Source organism: Marmota monax, unplaced genomic scaffold (assembly GCF_021218885.2).
Source record: "Marmota monax isolate L192 unplaced genomic scaffold, Marmota_monax_Labrador192_F-V1.1 WCK01_AAM20220418_F8-fsc00014, whole genome shotgun sequence".
NCBI lineage: Eukaryota > Metazoa > Chordata > Mammalia > Rodentia > Sciuridae > Marmota > Marmota monax.
The window spans coordinates 11,686,650-11,702,939 of NW_026695222.1; the positions used below are offsets into that span (position 1 = coordinate 11,686,650).

At 45.3% G+C, this 16,290-nt stretch overlaps 1 long non-coding RNA gene across 1 annotated transcript; it reads left to right on the top strand.

Moving 5' to 3' along the window:
- Positions 1–1,908: 1,908 nt before the first annotated feature.
- LOC124085676 (uncharacterized) lies at positions 1,909–5,862 on the top strand. The gene is made up of 4 exons (XR_006849515.2): positions 1,909–2,244; positions 2,319–2,428; positions 3,617–5,051; positions 5,645–5,862. It is a non-coding gene; the product is annotated as an uncharacterized LOC124085676 (long non-coding RNA).
- Positions 5,863–16,290: the final 10,428 nt, after the last annotated feature.

A 16,290-nucleotide genomic window follows, 5' to 3' on the forward strand; every position in this document is an offset into this window, starting at 1 on the left:
TGAGCATTCCCAGCCCAGGGGTGGCTGTAGAGGTTCCACGGCTGGGGAATCCAGGAGGGCTTGCAAAGGAGGCACGGCTTGGTCGGGCTTCCAAGGCAGGAACCTGTCAGATGGAGAGAGGGGAGGGGAGGCTTACGGTATGGGGGAGCCTGGGAGGCCTGGGGTGGGACCGGAAACGCTGCTCTCATGCTTGGCCCTCCATGCATGTGGATCTTCCACATCCTCCCACTTCTGTATGCAGAGCCAGCGGGGACAGGCAGCGGGTCCTGCCATGCTGCCTCCCCAAGGGCCAAGATGAGGATAGATATTGGCACCTGCTCTCTGGGCCTGGGTTTCCTGTTGGGTAGCCAGCAGTTGCGGTGACCCAGCCTTGGGATGTGTCTTGGTACCAGGAGACAGCATCATTGTCCCCAGAAAATCTGCTACTGTGGCAGTTTACAGACAACACCATCATCTTCTTCTCCAGATCTTTCTCCTGGACATGGAAAAAATAAAGAGTTGGGGACCAGAGACCCAGAGGCAACAAGAGCTCTTCTTGCCCCCAGGGTGGGTACCAATTCAGTCACGGGAAGAAAGTCAAGGCCCCTGGAGTCACCCCAAAGGTCATGTTATTTTGCATACTTACTGTTGGGTTTAGAAAATTTGAGAATGCAATTGAGACCATAGGTGCCTGGACACCCGGATCTGACCTAGGTCTTCCCTCCCAGGGTTCTTCAGCCCCCGAGAAGCACCCCAGCTCTCTCTCTGGCTCACTCTATGTCACACCCTCCACCATCACCCCTACACCCTGCTGCTTAGCAGCTGCTTCTTCATCTCCTCGGCTGTCCAGGTGAGAAAGAAGGCATGAGCATATCCTGGGGCAGGACGGAGAGCACTGTGCTGGGAGTCCAAAGCCCTGACACCACCCCTAGTTAGCCATGTGACCTGGGTTAGTTCTCGGGCCTCTCTGGGCCTCAGGGACCAGTTGTCAAAGGCCTGATGACACTTCTTTCATATCAGTCTTGCAGTCTTGAGAAGGTTCATTTTAGAGATGGAAACCGAGGCAGCTCTCTTTGGCCACTTGACCTGGAGCACTGTGATTTGGAGCCCTGTGCAGGCAGGGGCCAGGGAGGGTATTGGGGGAACTTCCCTGCATCTCCCTCGCTCTCTCCAGAATTGATTCTCTTCAGGGCCCAAAGTTCATGGTTGATCTCCATCTGACAGGCCAGTCACCACCAGCAGTCAATGGGCCTTCCATTCTCTGCCCTTTTTCACCCAGATGAGTCATGGATTTGTGTCTCTTTCTGTTCTTATGCCACAAGTCTTAATGGAAGCTTCTAGCACCTGGTAGTCAACTTGGGAGGTGACTCTGAGGTGCGACCACTCTGCTTGGGCCCACCAGCCTTTGAGTCAGAACACCCTAGGGTACCTGCTTATCCCTTCTCAGCTAAGTGACCTCAGCAGGTGACCTCTCCTCCCAGATTTCTACGCCAGCAGTCTCTGGTAAGCCTGAGGAAGATCCGCATCTGGCACAGAACAGGTGCACAGCCAATGTCGCTCCTCTCAACTCCTAGGGGCAACTGTAAAAGGGCAGGCAGTGCCTTTGGTGGTGCAGAGTTAATTACAAGGCCAGATTCTGACTGTGCTTTACCTACCAGGTGACCCTGTGAGCAATATTTCCCCTCCAGGAGCCTCAGTTTGCTCCCCTGTGGAATGGTATGGCAATGCCTATCTCAAGGGGGCAATGGTGAGGGATAAACAAGGACTTGGAGGTGCATGACACACAGTTAGAAGGTTCAGAATTGATTTTCTCTTAACATTTGCCCAGTTGACCGGGAGGGCCACATGCCTGTGTTTGTTTCTCAGCAGATAAATTAATCATTCATCCAACATTTTCTGAGCTGCTACTAGGTGCCAGGTACTGTTCAACAGCAAACAAAACATACACCATTCTGTTCACATGGAGTTCACATTCTGGTGCAAGTATAGGCAAAAATAAGAAATGACAATGCATCTTGGGCGTGAAAGGAGGGAACCCATAGAACTACGGGAAACACAGAAGATCATGCACCCTCCTCTAGCCTGGGCAGTCAGGAAGACCCGGAGGAGGTGATGTTTTAACTGAAGTGGGAAAGATGAGCTGAAATTACCCAGGTGGAGGTGGAAGTGAAGGTGCATGTCCTGAAAAGAGAACAGTGTCAACAGTGACCTTGGGACAAGGAAAGGCTTGCATAGAATTTTGGCTTGGAATTGGACTTCTCAAAGGTAACTATTTGTTTTTTGTTTTTTTTTTTAAGAGAGAGAGAGAGAATTTTTTAATATTTATTTATTTATTTTAGTTATTGGCGGACACAACATCTTTATTTGTATGTGGTGCTGAGGATCAAACCCGGGCCGCATGCATGCCAGGCGAGCGCTACCGCTTGAGCCACATCCCCAGCCCTCAAAGGTAACTATTAACATGTTAGTGCCTAGGGCTACCTTTTTTTTTTCCTGGTACCAGGGATTGAACCCAGGGACACTTAACCACTGAGCCACGTCCCCAGCCATTTTTATATATTTTTAGTCAAAGGGTCTAGCTGAGTTGCTTAGAGCCTCGCTAAATTGCTGAGGCTGGCTTTGAACTCACAATCCTCCTGCTTTAGCCTCCTAAGCTACTGGGATTACAGGTGAGCACCACTGCACACAGCTGCAAGTCTATAGTCTATTATTTGTTTTCTGCTTTTTCCCTGTTTCTCATCCCTGTTTGTCTTCTCTTGGGTTACTTACACATTGTTTAGGATTCCATTTTGATTTATTTATCTCTTTGTATACTTCATTAGTAGTTGCTCTGGATATTACAATATACAAAGGTGATAAATCACCATCACTAGTATCACCATTTTACCATCTTACCACTCCAACATCACTTCCCCATAGATACCTTTACTCTCCCCCTTTTGATATCTTGAGTATCAGGGCAAAATCTCAGTCATGAAATATAATTCATAAAACTCATAAAGATAGTCTAATATATGTATCCATATATTTCTGCCATTTCTATTTTTTCTTCTTCCTTCCTGATCCTCCAAGATTTTTTCTCTTATATCCTCTGTTTGTAGAACTTCCTTTACCCAGTCTTTAAGGGTAGCTGCTAGTGACAAATTCCTTCAGCTTTCCTTCATCTGAGAATATCTTCATTTCTTCCTCATTCCTGCATGATAGATTAGCTGGATTTGGAAGTTACAGTTGATAGTTGTTTTCTCTCAGCACATAAAAATTTGGTATTACTTCCTTCTACTTCCATGCTTTCAGATGAGAAGTCCACATGAGAAGTTTGTTTGTTTGTTTGTTTGTTTGTTTTTCCCTCTGTAGGCCATTACTCCCTGGCTGCTCTTAAATATTATTTTCTCTTTTTTAGAAGTTTAACTTGGATGGATCTTTAAATGGGTTTCTTCAATTTTATTTTGATTGGAGTTCTCTCACCTTCTTGAATCTATGGGTTCATATACTAAACAAATTTTTGGATGTTTTTAGCCATTAGATATAGTCCTTGATGACTCCCAACCATTCAAAATTAGTGCTATTTCCATTTTACAACAGCATGAAAGCAATGCAGAGTCAGTAGAAACCATTTTGCATTTTGATCTTTTGTCAGGCTGGCAATGTGCACTAGGGGACCCTAGCCATGGTGGGCAGCAGCAGTGAGTCACAGCTCCCCATCAGCCACGGGGCTGTGAAGGTAACGAGCCAATCCTGCAGGAGTAGTCTGTGTTGCTTCGCTCTGCTGTTCAGTATATCAGGTGTGATACATTTTTTACTTAAAATATTTTCAAATCATGATGGGCTTGTCAGGATGTAATCCCATAAATCAAGGAGCATGTGTATTTGAGTGCTCTTTCAGCACCACTTTCCCTTCTTCCTTTGAGAATTCCAATAACACAAATGCTGATATTTTGTTTTTGCCCCCATAGTTCCCTGAGGCTCTATCCCTTTTTCTTTTTCCTTTAGTTCCAATTGGGTGAATTCTGTTACTCCATCCTTGAGTTCATTAACTCTATCCTCTGTCATCTGCACTCTGTTATTAAAGCTCATTCAATGAATTTTTTAGTTCTGTTAGTTTTTTCTATTGCTGCCATAGACTTGTCGTAACAAGTCTGAACTTGTTATCTTAAAACAACACAGACAGACTGTGTTACTCTTCCATAGTTAAGAATTCCAGCACAGGCTTCACAGGGCTAATATTAAACTGTCAGTAATGCTACATTCCCTCCTGAGAGCTCTGGGGGAGAATCAGTTTCCTAACTGTTCAAGCTTCTAGAAGCTTCCCATAGTCTTTGGCTCATGGCCCCCTTCCTCCATCTTCAAAGTCAACAATGCTGTATCTCTCTGAGCATTCTTCCATAGTCACTTCTCTCTCTGACGAAAGTTGAGAAAGAGTCTCTTCCTTTAAGGGCCTGTATTATTAGATGGATGATGTGAAGATACTCTAGGCCAATCTCTTCATCTCAAGGCCTTTTTTTCCAGCAAAGCAACATATTTACAGAGTCCAGGGATTGGGATGTAGACATCTTTGAGGACCATTATTCTGCCCAACACATATCATATTTTTTATTTCTATAATTTCCATTTGAAAATATACTTTTTATTAATATACTTTATTTTTAAAGACAGTTTTAGGTTTATAGAAAAACTGAGTGGCTAGTCCCGAGAGTTTCCCATTCCATCCTCACCCCCATTTCCCCTAATATTAATATCTTACACCACAGTAACGCTTTTGTTACAGTTAATGAGCCAACACCAAATCAACCAGGTCCATAGTTCACTCATATTTCCTTCATCTGTTCCCCTCCTGGATACAAGGGGGCTGCTCTACTCCATGAGTGCACCCTGGGTAGAAAGAAGGCAGAAGATGGAGAGGAGACTGAGCAGAAGACCAGCCAACCTGCCATGTCTACTCTTTTTTTTTTTTTTTTTTTTCTCCTCTAGCAGGAATACGATGGCATTCCAGAAGCCCCAGCCAGGGCACCTCTGCTTTTCTCTTATTAACCTTTTACCCAACAACTTCTAGCAGCACAGGAGCCTGTGCAAGAGTGAGTGCCTGGGGAGGGGTGGTGGGTGGGCGTCAGACAAGTGCTTCGCTGCTTTGTACAAAATCTGGTTCTGCAGTAAGGAGAGGATGGAAGGATTGGGGCAGATGGCAATGTCTAGCCCAAAACCTAATTATCTAGACAGCCTAACACTCCCATCCACTAGCTGAGGAATTCTCTCCCACTAGATGAATCTAGATGGGGAACTTGGGATTGCTTAGTAAATGCTGAGTCAGAACTAAGAATCAACTAAGAACAGTGACAGCTGATTATTACTGTGTGCTTCGTGTGTGTGTGTGTGTGTGTGTGTGTGTGTGTGTCAGAAAGACAGAGAGAGACTCAGGAAGCAAAGTTCAAAAGTGAAGGTCCCCACAGAAGATTCCTATAAAAGTGTTATTGCTCAGAAGCTCTCAAACACACCTAGTGATCACCAAAATCCAGTCCCCTCTCCTTACCAGGCACACTTCCCAGCCTCCCTTGTAGTTAAGTATGGCTCCGTGACTAAATTCTCTTAATTGGAAGTGATTGGTGTCACTCTGGTCCTGGCCAAGAATCCTCCCATGCTATTCCTCATGCTCTGTCTTCCTGCCCTTCAGCTGAAGTGACCCAACAGTAGAGTCATCTTGGGATCCATGTGCGAAACTGGCAGACTGGAAGGCAGACTGTGTCCCTGAGTGGGCATGTGGAGCAGAGCACCCACCCACCCCTGCTGGAGCGTTCACCCTGGAATGTTCCATGGGATAAACACACTCTCTGTTGTGATCACGTGTTTGCGTGATGGGCCTATTTATAAAAGTTGATTAATCCACCCTGACCATGACTCCAGCAATTTAGTTGAGCCTTCAAATGCAAACAGTGTCTCTTCTCCCAACTCTCTGTCAAATTTTGGGAGGCATGGTTCATTTTAGTCCCCAGCTATTGGGAAAGAACAGGCCTGGAGACAAATAGAGAAGGAGCCCTGAGGGTGGATTCCTGAGCTTTGGCTCAGGCCTTACTGAGGAGCTCAGGTTTAGATGACCTTGGGCTGTGGAGGGCCTGCTGACACACTGGAGAGAACATGCCTGGGACTCCTGAGAATTCAGCAAATGCTGGTGTCCTACCCAAGTTCCCCAACAGATGCCAAAAACTCATCGTGAGCAGACATGTCTCTATCAACCACATGGCGGGGCATCCAGTGTGATTCAAAGAAATAGAAGGGAAGGCTCTGCTGCAAAAAGCCTGCTCTAGTCACGGAGAATGTGCAGAAGCCAAAGCTTATAGATGAACTGTCACTTTACACAGCAAACCTTCAAGGATCAGCTCCTAAGCAACTCAGGGTGAGATGGAGAAAGATGAATGCTGGCCAGCAGCAAAAATCTAACTTGGCAACGAAAACTCATCTAACAACAGAGAGTAGTTATGGTTGCCAGGAGCTGGGGGTGGGGGACTTCAGAGTTAGAGTTTGATGGGCACAGAGTTTCACTTGGGGAAAGTGAAAAAGTTCTGGAGTAGATGGAGGTGACAGTCACACAATTAACAATGTGAAAGGACTTAATGCTACTGAATTGCACACTTAAGAAGGTTAAATGGTCCATTCTATGATATATATACATATATCATAGAATATGATTGGCATACAACTAAAAATAAAAATTTTAAAAATGTAAAAACCTTACTCAGCAGTGAGAAGCTGCTGAAGCACACTGAAGTAATGTTAAAACCATGTTGAGACAAAGAAGACAGATAGCACTGTACAGTATGGTAGCTGCTAGTCACATGAGGCTGTCCAAATTTAAGTAAAATTATACAGAATAGAAATGTCATGTCTTAGCCAGGCAAGGTGGTGCACGCCTGTAATCCAACCAGCTTGGGAGGCTGAGGCAGGAGGATCATGAGTTCAAAGCCAGCCTCAGCAAAATCGAGGCACTAAGCAACTCAGTGAGACCCTGTCTCTAAATAAAATACAACATAGGGCTGGGGATGTGGCTCAGCGGCTGAGTGTCCCTGAGTTCAATCCCCGGTACCCCCCACACACACACCAAAAAAGAATGTTACATCTTCATCCACACTAACCACATTTAAGGGCTGAATATGTGACCCATAGGTGCTATACTAGTCAGTCTAGATTTGGAATATTTCCATCATGCCAGAAATTTCTACGGGACAGCACTCTTCTCGGATTAACCTATGGGGATAGAAATCTGGACCATGATCACCTCTTGGGAAGGTGTTTAACTGGAAGGGACAATAGGGGACTTTCTACACAGGTGTGCAGGAAGAAAACTTTCCCACTGCCCTCTGAGGATCTTTGGCTAGACCTAGGAATAAAATTGACACAGATTAACAGAAGAAAAATATATAAATGTAATAAATGACACAAGTGCTCAGAAGGAAATGAAGACCCAAAGAAGTGGCAAAAATTAAGTTGTACAAGAGAAGCAATTAATGGGAGAATAGCTAAAATGTGTGGGGAGACTAAAGGCAGAATTCTCCAGAATTCTCCCACCCTTTACTCCGGGCTCTGCAGTAGGAAGGCTCCTTTCCTCCTGATACAAGGAGGACAGCTTCTACCGGGGCGTTTTCTCTCCAGCTTTCAGGAAGGAAGGGGGAGGTCAGAAAGCTCTTCTTGTATCTGCTGTTTCTCAAATGCCTTCAGCTCCAAACAAGTGACATATTTCAGGGTGGTAAACTCTGCCACCTTAATTTGTAGTACTCTGCATCTTGCTTGGGTGTTGGTTAAAACAGCATACATGATTTTTGCAACTCACTAATCTGTACACTTAAGATCAGTACATTTTATTATGTTAATTAATAAAGAGAGTAGTCATCTCCCACAATAGGCAGTAGGTGATGGACAATGTTCCACTTACCCTGGGCTCTGGATCTGGGCCCCCTGTGCAAGAGTATTTTAAGCATGGTGGAGACTCCAATTTAGGTCTCACACACTCTACAGACACCCCTGCTGCTTACCCAAAGAGAAGATGGCCCTAGGACAAATGGCTGCTGCTGGACTCATTGGGAGGCACAGGGTCTCCAACAGGATGTCTTCTGAGGCACTGTCAAGAATAATGCTACGGCTCAGCATGGTGGCCCACCCTAGAATCCCAGTGAATCATGAGGCTGAGGCAGGTGGATTGCAAATTCAAGGCCAGCCTGGGTAACTTAGCAAGACACTGTCTCAAAATAAAAATAATAATAATAATAATGGCTGGGGATGTAGCTTCATGGTGGAGTGCTTGCAGAGCATACAAGGATCTGGGTTTGGTCACTGGTATTGGGGGCAGGTGGGGGGACAAGGGTAATGTTGCCTTTCTTTAACTGGTACCTTTTCATAGTGAGCTTAGAATTTAACCCCTGGAACAGACTTGGCTCTTCCCTAGTTGACAGTGGTCCAGAGTAGCTGAGACATATCTCCAAGTCCTTCCTAAGTGCAGATCATGGGGAACAGAATTTGTTTTCTCCTGTTATGGCTCCAGGGTACAGAGGAAACCACAAAATGATGAGCCAAACAGCCCTGGGCACATTTCTGGATGTTTGTGGATTGGTTTCCTGAGGCTATTGTAGAAAGTTGCTGCAAACCTGGTGGTTTAGAACAACAGAAATTGTCTCAAGAATTCTGGAAGCTGGAAGTCTGAACTAAAACGAAGGCGTCAGCAGGGCTGTGCTGCCTTCACACACTCCTGGAGAGAATCCCTCCTCGGCTCTGCCAAGATCTGGGGGCTGCCATCATTCCTTGGCTTGTGGTTTCATCACTCCAACTTTCAAGGCCAGCATCTTCAAATATCCCAGCTCCATGGTTACATTGCTTTTTTTTTTTTTCTGTGAGTAGGTAGAGGTGAAGTCATGTACTCCTTGATATATGAAATAGTATTTAGGGCCTGATCTGATAATCCAGGATAATCCCCCATGTCAAGATCCTGAACTTAATCCCACTTGCAAAGACCTGTTTCCATGTAAGGCAGCATCTACAGGCCCCAGAGATTAGGAACTGAAATCTCTGAGAGGCCATTTTTCAAGATACCACATGCAGCCATAGGGAAATTACCAACATCTCTAAGCCTCAGCTTTCCCTTCTGTAAAAGAGGGCTAAGATTACAATGTAGTGTCAGGATTTGATAAATCACTGTATGCAAAACACCACCACTGCATTTCCTGCAGTTGAGTCATCTACCTGTGACCTTGTGGGATGGTGAAGAGTCCCTTCTCTGACCCTCAGGGGCAGTACAATCCCATCCCGGCCATTGGTTGACACTGTTTTATGACTCCCCCTAGTATCAGGGGCCACTGTTTCTGGCCACCATGATCTAATGATCGCAATTCCAAACCCAAATATCTGAGCCTGTGGAGGTCTAAGGATCATTCTTGGGCCCCAAACCATCTGAGAGATATAGTTTAGTTTAGATCCAAACAGACTAGAAACTTCCTGATGTTCAGAGAAATGATGAGAGCAACAGAAGAGAAAGTTTGCTACTGGTGTGGCTCAGAGAATTCTAGTATGCCTGAGGCCCATGGCTGTGAATGTTGTGTTTGAAAGGAGTCAAGAGAAAGGGGTTTCTGTTCCCTTCCACTTGGCCCTGGATGGTCTTGTGTTTTCTCCTGTTATGGCTCCAGGGTACAGAGGAAACCACAAAATGACGAGCCAGACAGCTCATGTGTGTGTGTGTGTGTGTGTGTGTGTGTGTGTTGCTGAGAACTGAACTCAGGACCTTGTGCATGCAAGGCAAGCACTCTACCAACTGAGCTACTTCCCCAGCCCTCTGGAAGGTCTTCAAGTCTCCTGTGTTAGCTTTTCATCACTGTGATGAAATACCCAAGAAAATCAATTTAAAGGAAGAAATTTTTATTTTGATTCATGGTTTAAGAGCTTTCAGTGTTAGTCACTTGGCCCCACCCATTTGGATCTTTGGCAAAGCAGAGCGTCATGGCAGGGACCACATGGCAGGGCCGAGCTGCTCATCTCACGGTGGCCAGAGGGCAGACAGCGTGTACAAACACATGCGAGGAAGGGCCAGGGACAAGATGTACCCTCCTATTAGCTATTTCCCCTAACTAGGCTAGGCCCCACCTCCCAGTTTCCATAATTTCTCAACAGTCCATTCAATTACGAACCCATCAATGGATTAATCCACTGATGAGATGACGGTCCTCACAATCCAGTCACTTCCCCACATTCCCACCTCTGACCATTGCTGCGCTGGGCCCAGGCTTCCAACACAGGAGCCTCTGGGTTCATTCCAGATCCAAACCATAACAGCCCCTGAACTTTTCCAGAGGGAGGCATGATGGACATTTTTAAAGATTGTGAGAACTGAGAAACCTTTCCTCTGGGAGTTAAGCTGGGTGAATAAACTTCCCATGAACTACTGGAACATACTGCCATGGTTCTTTCCCTCATCTCAAGCTTGGACCACCAAGATTCCAGGTGTCCTGATTTCAGGAATCACGGGCTTCCATGACACTAGTGGTTTTCCAAATGTAGTTCCCAGGCCAACAGCATCCCTGGGGAACTTGTTAGAAATACAGATTCTCTGGTCACACCTCATGTCTGCAAAATGAGAAACTCGACAGTAAAGACCAGCAATCAGTTCTACCAGGTGATTCCCCTGCACACTTAAATGTAACTTAAATGTGAAGACCCCTGTAGTCATTACACGTGCGCACGCGTGCACACACACACACACACACACACACACAAGCGGCTGATTAACCAGCAAGTGCAGCCTTTGCATATTGAGTAATCTATGAGTTTGAGGATTGCATTACCCAAAAATCTTTCTGTTGCAAGCAACGGAAAGTCCAATTCGAAGAATGTATTGGCCCACATAATGGAAAACTTAAGGGTCATCCAGATTCAGACACTGCTGGATCTACTATCATCAGAATTCTCTTTTAATCAGAAACTGCACCCATAAATATTCAGGATTATTTAACTGTGCTGTGGACTGAACAATGCCCCTGCCAAATTCACCTTGAAGTCCTAGCCCTCAATGTGATGGTATTTGAGGAAGGGACTTTGGGCAGGAATTAGGGTTAAATGAGGTCATGAGGGTGACAGAGACCCTCACGATGTCTTAGCATCTTTATGAGAAGAGACACCAGAGAATTCTCTCTTCTCTCTCCTTCTCCCTCCCTTCTTCCTTTCTCCATTTCTCTCCCTCTGACTCCTTCTCTCCCTCTTCCACTGCTTTTCCCTCCTAGGTAAGGAAACAAGAAACTATCTATTACCAAGGAAGAAAGTCCTCACACGAATCTAACTGCTGGCACTTGATCTCAGAATTCCAACCTCCAGACCTTGGGAAAATAAACTTCTGTTGTTTAAGTCACCCAGCTTGGGGCTGGGGGCATAGCTCAGCAGTAGGGTGCTTTCCTTGCATGTGCAAGACACTGGGCTGGATCCCCAGCCCTGCGACGGGGAAAGAAAACAAACAGCTTATGGTGTTTTGTTATGGCAGCGCAAGCTAAAGCATTCTCTGTGTGTCTGATACTATCACAGTCAGAATGTCTGTGTCCCCTCCCAAAGTCATATTTTGAAATCCTAAGCCCGGAGGTGATGATATCAGTCAGTGGGGCTTTCAGGATGTGATTAGGGCATGGTAGGATTAGTGTCCTTATGAAAGAAACTGGAGACCCCTCACCACTTCCGCCCTGTGAGCACACAGTGAGAAGGTGCTATGAGCTAGAAAGCAGACCCTCACCAGACCTGGAATCTGCCTCAGCCTTCGACTTCTCGGTCTCCAGAACTGTGATAAATAAATTTCTCTTGTTGACAAGCCACCCAGTTTATGGTATTTTTTTCTTATACTAACCTGAACAGCATGAGACATATACCCACCCCTAAATCAATCCTCGTATCTAAGGAGACCCACAGCATGTGGCCAGATTTGGGTCAATGCCCTCTCTGGAACTGCAAGTGATAATAGTTCTACTTAAACCTTAGGCCAAAGAGTGGAGGAGTGCTTCCCCCAAATGAAAACCAAAGCACTATTTTCAAAAGAAAGACAAACACCACAAACATCCGCCATAGAAATGTATAAGATTTTCAACGAGGGATCTCAGTTCTACTACTTCCTTTTCCCCAAATCTTCTACTTGGTGCCATACTCAGCACAGGCTCAGTCATGCCCTGACACAGCAACGCACCTCACCCCCACCCCTGTCCTACATCCCATCAAGTTTAGGACCTTCAGAGTTGGCCTACTGCCCTCACTTCCCCCACAAGCAGAGGATAGCCAGTCCAGTGCTTTGTCCCACCCCAGTGCCCTTCCATGCCACACACCCTGAAGCTGAAAGTTCCCACTCCTGAAGGTAGTGGGTTTTCTGTCCATAGAGGTGTTCAAGTAGAATCTGGGCAGCCTCCTGGAAGCATCTGGCGAGGAGATTGGAACATTTGGGCAGGATGGAAGGGATGTCTCTAAGATTCCCTAAGCCCCTGAGACTGCAGGAAGGCTCAAATATACCCACTCCATCCATTGGTGAATGCCTGAAATTTCATCATTAGCCTAAAGTTTCAAACCTTTAGCCTAAATTTTTAAATTATAGAGTGAAGATATTGTCAGTCACTTACAGGTTTGATACCTGGAAAAATCTAGAAGTTGTTCTCCAGGAAGAAAAAGAAGAGAGCTACAGGAGGTCAAGGGGGAAAGAAGAGCTCAGGATTTCCAGCAATTCTGCCTTGGAATGGGCCTTGGACCCCAAAACGTTAGACTCAGAGCCCCTTTCGGAATGCACACTGGGCTTTCAGAAGCACTGGATTTCTTCTTTTAACGTCAAAGCACAGTCTCATTGTTTCTTTTTTCTTTCTTTCTTTCTTTTTTCTTTTTTTTTTTTTTTTTTTTTTTTTGGCGCCAGGGTTGAAGGGGGGAGGCAGTGCTTGAACACTAAGCCACATCCTCAGCCCCTTTTCTTTTTTATTTTGAGCCAGGGTCTCATTAAGTTGCTGAGACTGGCCTCAAACTTGGGATCCTTCTGCCTCAGCCTCCCAAATCTCTGAGATTACAGGTGTACACCACCATGCCAAGCTCATAGTTTCATTGTTTCTTATGCTAAATTGAGTCTTGCATGCTCCATGGCACTAATAACAGGCTGACTTCAGTTATAAGGGGAAGAAGGCCCAGATTTGGTGCTCTTGGCTCGGTACTGGGCTGAGAGGCTGGCGGTGACTGGCCCACCTGCTACTTACCTATAATACCAAAGGTTGGCCCAGAATGTACATTGCCCAAACCTTGCAACCAGTGGGAAGTGAAGCTGGGTCAACATCATGGCTCTTTGGAGACCACAGACACATCACTTCTCCTGCTGGAGTTAAAAAGTGACACCTTGTTTTCTTTGGTTGCTGTTTTTGCTTTGTATATGAAGCTCCTCCCCTTTTTTATTGTGGTAAAATACACATAATATAAAAGTTACTATTTTGACCACTAAAGGTCAAGTTATCCAGCTTGGTCTCCAACTTGGGATCCTTCTACCTCAGCCTCCTGAATCACTGGGATTACAGGTGTGCACCACCATGCCTGGTGAGAGGTCCTTTTTAAAATCGAAGGGGCCAGAATCTGCCTCTGGTGGATTGGAGTAAGCAAGCTGTGCCTTCTCTTCCAAGGATTGCAGCTGGACAAAATGCATGCAGTAGCTAAAGGAACTCTTAAAAATAAAACATTTCAGATACACTTGGGGAACAATATCAGAGTTTAAAGTACCTCTGAGCTAGCAACAAGTTTATCCTTATTTTTTTCCCTCTAGTATTTTCCATCTTGGACTCTTCAGGTTGAAAACCAGAAGTACATACCAGGGCAGACAGAGAAAGCTTCAGAAGTGGCTTTCTATTTCTAGCTCAGGACAAGAAGCAGAACAAGGTCTCCAAATGTCAAAAGTGGGAGAACTCTCTTTTTTAAATAATTTTTTCTTTCACTTGTACCCCAGTCCCCAGAAATCCTTGTGAAGGTGGCAGCGACAGCAAACGGTCTGTACCTGCAGGATCCTAAATTGAGAGGAATTAGATAGCCTGAGCCCAATCTAGTCAATTGCCTGCTAACACAAAGACAGCACAGGATTTTTTAAAAGGCTCTGAATATTACTGTATGATATTCAAAATGTCTAGGATAGAATTCAAAATTACCTGACATATGAAGAAATGTGAAAAAAAGACCAACATTAACATGAATTCAACATCAATTCATGTTAATGTTGAAACGACACAGCTGTTGAAACTATCTGATAAAGTCTCTAAAGCAGGTATTATAAGAATGTTTCAAAAAATAAGGACAACAGTTGGGAATGTACCTTGGTCATGGACCACTTGCCTGGCTGGCACATGCAAGACCCCAAGCTTAATCCCTGTGCTACCAAAAAAAAAAAAAAAAAGGAAGAGGAAGAGGAGGAAAGAAAGAAAAATAAGAACAAATCATCTCAAAACAAAGGGAAGGATGGAAACCTAAGCAAATAAATAAAACAGAAGGAAGAGCAAAGTGGAAGTGTTAGAAGTAAAAAAATTAAAACTTTCTTAGAGGCAGAGGATGTGACCCAATGGTAGAGCATGTACTTGGCAGGCACAAGGCTCCAGGTTCGATCCTCAGTGTGCATGCGTGCGTGCGTATACACACACACACACACACACAAATGCTTAATAAGTGCCCCTTGTGTTGCACAGCACACATGAATTCACATTCGTCTTGGACCAGCGTTGCATATTGCCACCAGTAGCTGAAATGATAGCCACATGCCTTTTTTCCTTTACCTAGTAAGAAAGCAATAAGAAAGAGGTGATGCAAACATGAGGATCTTGGGAATCCTCACAGGAAGAGCGAAACAGCCTTTTATCTATGGATTTTTATGGATTCTGTCGCAAAGGCAGGACTATGTTTTGAATAGATGCCCAATTTAGAGCCATGAACAACCACATGAGCACAGGGTGAAAGTGAAGCAAGTTTCCTCCTGCTGGGCTTCAGGGGAAACTGGATACAGGAATTCTCTCACCTCCTGGTGGCTTTCTTGCTTCATAATTTGTGCTCTCTGCAGTCAGATCTTCTCTAGGTGGTAGGGTTAGTGTCCTAGCAACAGCTGGGTTTGCTCTTTTAAACTTTGTCTCTCAATATCCATTCTTCCTGATTTTTAGTTGGGCATATGTCCACCTAGAGTGGAAACTGTATTTCCCAGCCTCCCATGCAGCTAAATTTGGTCACATAATGGCGTTGTAGTCAATGAGGTGTGAGGGGAAGAGAAGTATGCAGCCTCTAGGTCATGCCCTAAAGGAAAGGGGTTGTGCTGTCACTCCTCCTTTCCCTCTTCCCACTGTTCGAAGGAAAGCATGTTGGAGAACCATCTGGGACCATACATATGAGGGTAAGATTCTAAGGAATGAGAGGCAATAAGAAGCATGGGTGCCTGGACAGCCTGTGAATTCTTACCTGCACTGAACCATCTGCCTCTGGACTGCTACATGAGAAATGTTGAGAGCCACAGCCGAAGGGGCCCCAGCAAACTTCCAGCTGCCAGCAAACTTCCAGCTGCCGGCTGATGATTGGCTCACAGCAGCCCCAGCAACATCTAGCTGATTGGTTCCTCTGCGGTGAGGCTCATTGGGCTGTTTCCCTGCCCTTTCAGACCACCGAACTGCTCATTGGGGGACTTTTTTGGCTCCGCCCACGTGACCCAGCCAATGGGCCTCAAGAGCAGGAGGATTGTGGGAGGTGGAGAGAAGCTTGTGTGGGAGAGAGAGGCTTGTGGAAAGCTGGTGGTGGCAGTTGAGGCTCAGAGGGTTTTTCCTGAGAGGCTGTTTTGTTTGGCGTGTGTGGTTCTAAAAATAAAGTTAGTTTCTTTTGACAAGTGGCTCCTGATTGTGCCCAGCCAGACTGCGGCAAGAAAGACAATAACTTCTCATTTCAACCATTGTTGACTGGGTTTCTCTTACAGCTTACATCCTACTCTAAAAATTGACAAGGCAGACACAAACTCAATTGAAATTCTAGGGAAGGGGATGTAGACAATGAGAACAGTGTCAGAGAACTCTGAGGTCTTGTTTAAAACACTTACAGGAGCACAAACAGGGAGATGAGAGAGGGATTAGTTCACATCTGCCTCCCTAGGTCTTAAGACAGTGCCACAAGGTTCTCTTCTGTCTCCCACTCTAACATGCACTTGTACAGCTGGCCAATGCTTTAGACTTTTGCTAAACCTGGTTAACGCAGGAAAACATTTCACCATACTCCAGGCTAAGTCATGACATGACACCATGTATTGCTCTCATTGCACTTAACGGAACGAAAACTTTAATT